This window comes from Haliaeetus leucocephalus, unplaced genomic scaffold (genome assembly GCF_000737465.1).
Source record: "Haliaeetus leucocephalus isolate CR32 unplaced genomic scaffold, Haliaeetus_leucocephalus-4.0 Scaffold932, whole genome shotgun sequence".
NCBI lineage: Eukaryota > Metazoa > Chordata > Aves > Accipitriformes > Accipitridae > Haliaeetus > Haliaeetus leucocephalus.
Genome location: NW_010973368.1, coordinates 10,331,747 through 10,340,644, shown reverse-complemented (window position 1 = coordinate 10,340,644; position 8,898 = coordinate 10,331,747).

The following is an 8,898-nucleotide window of genomic DNA, read 5'->3' as shown; positions in this document are numbered from 1 at the left end:
TAGAAAGGCCGTTATCTGTAATAACAAATAAAACCACGGGCTGTAGGAGCTCAGCGAATACCATATGTGTCACTGACCTCTCGCTCTTTGGTTGTTTCTTCAGTTCCTGAATCAGGCTCAGCTGGGGCAGGTCCAGGTCTGACCTGCACTTCGGTTGTACTTCCCTGTCCTGTGGTTGTCCAGCGTTAGGACTCCCGGCCATGCACGCGGTAGGACAGGCACCATTGGGATGCAGCCTGAGAAGCCTCTGGAGAAATCAAGGGGCTCTTTCTATTGGAGAGTGTTGTGTAATGCCAACGTTTTGAAGCCAGATAGAACCTGACAGTGTCTCTTAAATTTTATGGAATATTTAATTATTCTGGGATGCATTTATTCACTGTTTGGATTTCTTTAGAAGAGGTGCCAATCTCACACTCTAGGATGAATTTAAAATTCTTGCACATTTACAATGGTTGGAGCTAAATCATGCTGAAAAGCTCACACAAAATCCTACCTGCGTAATCACAGGTATCTTTCATGGTCTAGCTCTGGTGACTTTATTTATGTTGACAAGCTCTTTACTTATGGTTTGATTCAGGAAAGCAGTTATGGATGTACTTGACTTTAAATCTTTTAATAGTCCCTGCTGGATCTGGACCTGTGTGAGCGGTGTCGTTGAGCCAGCAGGACCTGGGAGCCTGGGGAAGACAGTAAAGGTGCCATTGGCACGGGTGCTGTCGGATCAGGTTCTTGACCACTGCAAATTAGGGTATAGAAACACAAAAGGGATATCAGGGAAAGCGCCAGCTGTCCTAAGGAGAAAAAAATTTGCAGCCACATGATGCAGCCCCTTAAACTGAGATAAATCTGCCCCAACCCAAGAAACATTGCTCCAGTTTCATCTGTGTTCCTCCCTCCATCACCCCACCAAGCAGCAGCTGTTTGTGGGCGCGCAGCTGCTCTGAGGCTCTTCCTCATATGCCTGTCCTGGGGTGACTCCGTCCACGTGCCTGTGACCTTAGGGGAGCAGGGACTGCCTCTGAGATGATATTTGTGTTAGCAGGTGGCAAAAACATGCAGCAGCAGTGAGCTGCATGTGGAATGGTTCAGCATGGCTCTTGCTTACTCTGTTCTTATATATGTGGCAATTACGTGTCATTTTCAATGGACTTTCTGATGGCAACCTATTTATCAACTGACTATTGAACTTGTTATTTCCTAAAGCATATGGTCTGTGGCTCCTGACTGAAAAGCTGCTGTTCTGTCTCCTCGTTCTTCCACCTTACACGGATTCTTTCCTATTCATTTTGTTAAAGTCCTTCAACTCTAGATTGATAACTTCCATCACCTGGATAGTGGAGCTTTGTTCAATGACAATGCCGTTGTTTTTGTCTGTGCTGTTTCCAAAATGGCTGTACACAGGGTGGAAGAGAGAAGTACCTGGAAGCAGAGCATCAGATGCCTGCAATTCAAAAGGAGGAATGTTTTCAGAATGCTGGTGTGCTTATTTGTTGGGAAAAGAATAAGGACTGTGAAAAACTAATGTCATGTTTACTGGATGGGAGCCTGGATAACAGAAAAAAGCTACATATTAAGGTTTTAATTGAATGAATCGCAGGTTGTTGGTGAGAAACATTTCTTAAAATAGAAAGTGTGATCAGGGAAGAAGTGGTCTTGCTCCTGTCCCAGTCCAAGCACAACTCTTGCCGTATTCACTCTTAATTATGAGAGATTGGTGTCTGGTCCTCTCTTTAGCTGAGTCCAGTGGGGGTGGGTCCTGCTCCTTTTGACAGAGATAGTGGTTTGCAGCTCACAGGTTCCCATTTCAGGGAAAGGTCAAAGAGACTTCCCTTCCCATGTTGACATCAACTTTTTTTCTCCCCCCCTCACTGAGGGGTCAGAGGGGAATGTGCTGTAAGCTGCATACCAAAGAGTCAGTTGGAGTCTTTGCAGGGGAGCCTGCTCACCCTTACCAGTACTGGTCCTAATGAGTATGTCATCAATTTGCACTGTTAAAGACTGCTGATGAGCCTGGCTCTGACCTATGATCCTGCCATTACTCAGTGCTGTATAAACACAAACCGAAAAGGACCATTTCCCACCTTAAAGGGTTTACATTATAAGAAATTACCCTGTAGTACGTGTAGGTAAACTGTTAGATTAGAGCCTATATTACAGCTGGAGGAAGTGTTTCAGCCCTGCTGTTTGTCCTGTGTGGTGGGACTCGCCTGGCCGGTGCGGTCTGGATGCCCTATGTGCCGAAAGCAGCCGGCGCCCCTCTGTAGTCCGCAGAGAGAAACGGGTGCTCAGGGTGCAAACTGGCTCAGCCCAAGGAGTGCTTCTGACGAGGTGATTGCCTCTGTGAATGCTGCTCTGCCTCTCTTCTGGAGCCCAGGCGACCAGTGCAGCCATAGGCAGAGGTTAGCACTTCGCAGCATCCTAGATTACGTGGTATGGATCACAAATGTAACACCAAAGTGGGCCCACAGCGTGGTTTCACTTAACTGCGATATGTTCAGAGCTTGATTCTGCTTGATGCTGGGTGTTTCTACTTTCCCTTCAGATGAGGAGGAATTGAGTTCACCCAGTGCCATCCAGCGTGGTGTCCTAGAGAAGCATGGAGGAATGGTACAGAAGCCAGGTAGCCAATCACAAAGAGCTACTAAAGCAGCAACAAGAATATCTCCTCTTATTTGAGATCATTTAATCTTTTTGAATGAGTAATATAATATTTATAATATTATAGTAGCTGTAATAACTTGCTTAAAAATTAAAAATAGTTAATGGGCGAAGTGGAATAAGCGTGTTTAATGCTTCTCATTCAAGTGCTGCTGTACCTCCTGGTAGAAGAGTTTTATTTAAATGCATAATTTTCTCCCATTTTAACAACACTGACTGGAGCAAACACACTGGCTCTGTATTCCCTTCTGGATGCACATCAGGCTGATGGGATTTATTAAGCTCCGTCTGGTATGTGTCCTAGCTATCTGGAGCACCACCTCCTACCATCAGACAAATTATCCCTAGGCAGCAGAGGGCATTTCAGCGAAATGCATTGATCTGTCACGTCCCTTTTTGGGATACAATACTAGGTCTTTTGTGGTAGGTGAATTTTGTGTATTATTTTATGTATTATTAGATAAGATTCCCTTAATTCCTGGGAGGTTAGCCCCAGACTCAGCACAGCTCACAGGAAAGTGCTGTTTCCTGCACTGCTTTCCCAATGCAGTGGAAAGCTCTACTGTGCTTGAAGACCCAAACTGCTGACCACAGCCCTCAGTTGGGCACTGCTGGAGATATTGTAGACAGCTTGGACCCGTTCTGTGGAGGACTTGGTGAACAGAAGAAAACACTGGTCTGGATTTGATAGAGTTGGGTGGTGCAAAGCTTATGGGACAGCCACGTCTTGTGTTGTGGAAGAGGTGCACAAGGCATTTCGTACAAGTAGCAGCAGTCTCCATAGCACTGAAGGCTTCATGCCTGGGTAGATTGCATGGCTGTTGCTAATTGAGAGGTGATAAACCACAAAAAGTTGCAGTAAGGTCATCATCTACTAGAATGGGGAGAGATTCCTACCCGAAGTTGATAGAAAGTATTTTGTTGCTCACAAAGATTGCTGTGGGATAGTTTAGTCTCGGTGTGAAATGTAAGCCTGGCTTACTGACTGGGTTGACTGACGGGAATGGGGTAGGGAGCAAGGGAGAGCATTCCTTAAAATGAAGGGACCTGCTCGGTGTGAGCGGACTCCTCAGTGCTGTCCTTTTCCACCAAACTCATCTTTGCCTTCTCAGATCTTAGGCGGTCAGTCTTTGTCAGTGGCGTGACCCCGCTGCGCGTGGTGAAGGCTAGGTAGAGCTATGCGTTGTATTCGCAGCGTCGGCAGTTCAGCCTGTACCATCCAGGGAAGTGAGGTAGCGTTTAAATGTTTTCAGATGAGTGGGGCCAGATAACTTCTAGTCAAAAATCCTGAAAGAAGTTGATGTAGAAGATCTTTGGTCTGCTTCTGTTAACTTCTTACACCTGTTGGAAATTCACAATGGGTGAATGTGTGCAAGAGGAACATCCCGGGTAACTGCAGGCAGCTTAGCCTGACATCAATCCTGGGCAACAGAATAGAAGAACTGATAGAGGATTTAGAGAATTAAAGGTAGGGAATATAATTAATGCCATTCAACATTCTTTTTTGGAGAATATATCTTGTCAAACAAACCTGATTTATCTGATGAGATTGCAAGTTTGGGGGATAAGATGACTGTGTAGATGTAATATACTTCTGTAAGGCGTTTGATTTTATTCCACATGACATTATGATTAAAATATTAGTACTATAAAGTTTCACTGAAGCACCTGTTAAATGTAGTAAGAACTGGGTAACTGACAGAGCTCAAAAAGTAGTTGTCAATAGGGAATCATCACTGAATGGGAACACTTTTAATGTAACTCTGCAGGGAGCAGTCAGAGCCCCCATACTATTCATCATTTTTGGCAGTGATCTGAAAGTAAATATAAAATTATTTCTGATAAAATTTGTGGGTGACACAAAGATTGATGAAGTGAGAATGAGGGCAGTAGGGTACAGTTCTCTTGGCCACTTGGTTAATTGTCCCTACTGGAACAAAATTCCAAAATTCCTTTAAATCTAATTAAGTAATAAAGTTTTCATGCATCTGGAGAGGAGTGCAGCACAGAGCTGTTGCCCAGCCTGGAAAGCAGGGTTTATGAGAATCCTTTCAGTCTGCTGGCCTCTCTGGAGAAATGGGGCTTCCCTAGGGAAGAGCCTGTTTGCCTGCAGGATCCCTTTGGCCTCTGTGTGACAGCGGTGGTGGTCCATGGCTCGGCAGTGCTGCTGTTCAAGGAGCCTCCCTGAGGAGGCTGCTGATATGAAACAGCTCTTCATTCAGAGTGCTGTGGAAGGCCTAAGAAAAATGTGGATTTGGGACTCATTAAATTTCTGTGTTTGGCTGTGTATCTGTGAAATCTTGAGTATGTTTTCTCATTCACCTTTGTCCGTTGGAGGTATTTGAAGATGGCCCTACACCTGTATGACAGAAACACAGGAACCAGACTTAGCAGTAGAGTTTAGCCTGAATATGGGGCAGGGTCCACCCTGGTGTGACTGGCTTGTAATTCTCTGTTAGCACCTCCAAACTTAAACAAGGCTACAGCAGCAGAGGACATACAGCAGTGACATGGAAACACAGGTATCATGTACCCATATCATGGCTATATTATGTTAGTGGCTTAGCATGTAACAGAGGCTCTTCTTAAGTGCAAAGCTCCTTGCATCCATGGTTACTTGCACACCACAGGTGCACATGTGTGCACTCTATGGCATGCCAAGGCTTTTCCTCCTGGTGGGACCAGGAGAGAAGTTGTGTACCCATGTAGTGCACCCTGTTGGCAGTAGGGGTATAAGGTACCACATTATGAAGAGGGGCATACCAGTGCCAAGGGCCTTCGGCAGTGGCTAGGGATAAATGCACAGGAGTAAGATTCTGGAAGCTTCTTCAGCTTTGTTATATTAGAAATTTTGAAAAGGCAGAGGAGGTAACAACTCTTCTGCTACTGCTTTTGGCTTTGACTGAGACAGATCTGCCTGTGCATGTAGTGCCGGGACCTTCCTTGTTTTCAAAACCTGAACATAGCATCACAGAATTACAGAGTCATACTTTAGACTGGAAGGGACTTCTGGCGATCATCTGGTCCAACAGCCTGCTCAGGGCCAACAAGAGCCAGTCGCTCCCAGATGGAGATTTCACAGCCTCTCTGGGTGGTCTGCTCAAACACCACCCTAATTTTAAGGTTTTTTTTGTTCATGATCCGACTGGAACTTTCTGTGTTCAGCTTGTGTCTGTTGTCTCTTGCCTCTTGCCCTGTTCCTCTAAACCTCCAAGGGAAATCCAGCTCAGCTTCTTACACCCTCCCATTAGATAGTTGTTGACAGTGGTAAGCTCTCCCCAGAGCCTTGTCTTATGTAAAGCTTAGCTTTTCTCAGCACGATCCTAGCGCATGGCTGTTTTAAAACCCATAGAGGGGAAGTGAGGTTCAGTCAGATCAGAACAAGACATACCAGCAGCGAAGTGCCCCCTGGAGGGGTCCACCTCAGAGCCAGCTATGGCTCAGCCAGGTCTCTGGGATCCTCAGCTGTGTAACTACCTTGCACTAGAGGTACAGTGTAGATAGAAATGCCCATGATGAGACTGATGGGAACTTCAGGTCCAAATAACAAAGTGCATCAGGCCGTGGTCCTTCCTTCCCTGTACTGCACCGCTGCTTAATGTCTGGTGCACACAGTTTTTCCATCACTGTTTGAGGGACCGGGGGCCATTCATAAACAGACCAACTTCTAGTGTAACTTTCCAGCCACAAGTTTCCCTAAGCTAAAACAGTGTATCTTACTAAATAAATGATTAGATGTCAATGATTTTCTGCCTTCTAGAGCAGAGTTATTTGGAAGCATGAAAGGAAATTGCTGCAGCAGTATAAAACCACTGCCCTTTGCACTTGTATCTTTCCCACAGAGTAATCCTTCATTCATTGTTTACTTAATGAGAAAAGAAAGAGGTTAATTTATAAAACCAAATAAAAAACAGACAGAAGACTTTATTTGTGGAACAAAAAACTGAATTAAATGAATAGTCTATCCATTAATGCTGCTAATTGTGCCATAGTCCACTGAGGAAAATACACAGGTCTGCTAGTATTTTGCTCTTGCCGGTGGAGTCCACAGGCCCCCTCCAGTGAGGGTCCAAGTCAGCACTCTGTGGCAAGAGTTTCCTAAAAAGTTTTCTTGCTTGGTGAATTAATTTCAGCTCCCAGTCTGTGACAGGCTCAGCCTCTCAGGGTTTCTTAAAATTAATAGATAGAATAATTGGCAGAGCTGATCTTGCTGGTGAATGCTGCTGTCTGAATCATTCGCAAATTCTTATGAACATCTGCAGAGAGCTGCTGCAAGGAAGAGAAAGAGGGACTCCTTAATTCGTTTTCCCTGCTCCAGAGAAGTCTGTTGTACCCATGTTGTAATTCAGCAGTTTCTAGGCTATTTCTGTTGACTAAAGGATGTTGCAGAGGTTGGAATGAAACCCAGGTGGGGGGGAAGTTTTGCATTTTACCCGAGTCTCCTGTGGTAGCCATTCATCTTCGCTAGGCAGTGCAAGTCTGAAATCTCCACCATCCTGATCGGGTAGAGAAAGTTCATGGGGAGGGGAGCAGGGTAGCTGTGCCGTGATCTAGATGGGTGCATGGATGATGGATACTTGATGCTGAGGCCAGCTGGGGGCTAAAGCTGCTGTATCTCCCTCTCTTTCTTGAGTAAGCCTGCAGAGGAGTGAAGGGGCAGGGGAGACCTGGGCAAGCGTGAGTCTGTAATGGTTTGGAAAGGGTGGTCAGTTCATGAAGACACCTAGGAATAATGTTTGATTCCCTTTGGGAATTTGGGGATTACTGTGAAGTGTAGATGAAGAAAAACATGTCTGGAAAAAAAAAATTAAAGTTGTTTTGCTGGAATTCCCTGTAAGGGTTTAGAAGATTTTGTGTCGGAAAAGGCACTTTCCTCTGGACTGCAACTGAAACTAAAGGAAATACATATAGAAGGTTAATGTATTTACTGAACTTTACCAGCTACCCTGTGAATGTTAAGGCTTCATGGTCTGTCTTTACCTGGTGGGGCATGAGGGCTTATCAGTCCCAGCTGCCGCCCTGCTGAAAGGACCTTGGGAGAGTTTGTTCCTCACTAACTTCTCATCACCTTTGTCAGCCGGTCCTAAACCTTTGATTTTTCAGATTGGAAAAGCAAGAGTGAAATGCTAATTGTGAAAACAGTTAGTAAAAATTGAAACTGAACTGGTACCACAGAACATGTGCAGATTTTAATGTGAAAGAAAAACCTGAAGCAGAAATGTTTTTTCCGTCCTTATGTCAGGCAGATTCATCACTCTTGAATTTAATTTGCAATTTGTTTATTTCTGACATGATAAAATTCTACTTAACTTTAAACAAGACTCGTTCCTATAAATATGTATTTTAAGCGTATATATAATGTATATGTGTAAAGTATATGTATTTATGTATACAAATGAATATGTATGTATTATGAGTGTATATATATGAAAAAGTATGTAGTTGTTGCTCTGAGATAGCTTTCTGGCACACAGAATCATATGCAGTCTTTGGAAAGTGGATTATTTGAAATGTAGCCGTCTCTTTGTTAAGTATTCAAAGAACATAGTAATTATTGCTGTGAATATCTTTTAAACGCTCAGTAGAAAAATGCAAACATTTTTGTTAGAACATGTATTTGTTTGTAACCTGTTCAGTACATCACCTGCTTGTATGCCAGCTGGCTTCCTTTCAAAAATGTACTATTAAGAAGATAATTTTTTTTTTATCATTGTGATATATTTTTATGCTGTTGTCACACTTTAATGGAGATCTGACCCTTCCATAATATCTTCGGGAAATATTTGGGAAACATAAGACTATGCTTTTTCTGGATATATTGGCAAAATTGTTCTTGGCTTCAGTTTGGACATGCGAGTGATTTTTTTTTACCCCCCACCCCCCCCCCCAATTCAAAGTAACATAGTTGTGCTTGCCAATGGTTACATCAACATGGCTGTGTTCATTTTGTCTAGAAGGTACGTAAGCTATAATGTCTTCATGTCTGAAACTGTGGCTCTGGAATGGGTTTGGGTCCTGGGGATGGACTGCTGGGCAGGTGGAGTCCGTGGCTGACAGTGGCTCACAGAGCGAGCACCGGGTCAAGGAGGCACCTCAAGCGCCATGTGCTTGCTGGCTTCTCTTTGTCTTCCCACGGAGCGACCTGTGGTTGTGGTTCTTCATCTGACGATGCTGCAAGCTGCTTGTGCCTCACTTGAGGTTTTGAACATTGCAGGACACGTGTCATTTTTTATGTTCGTG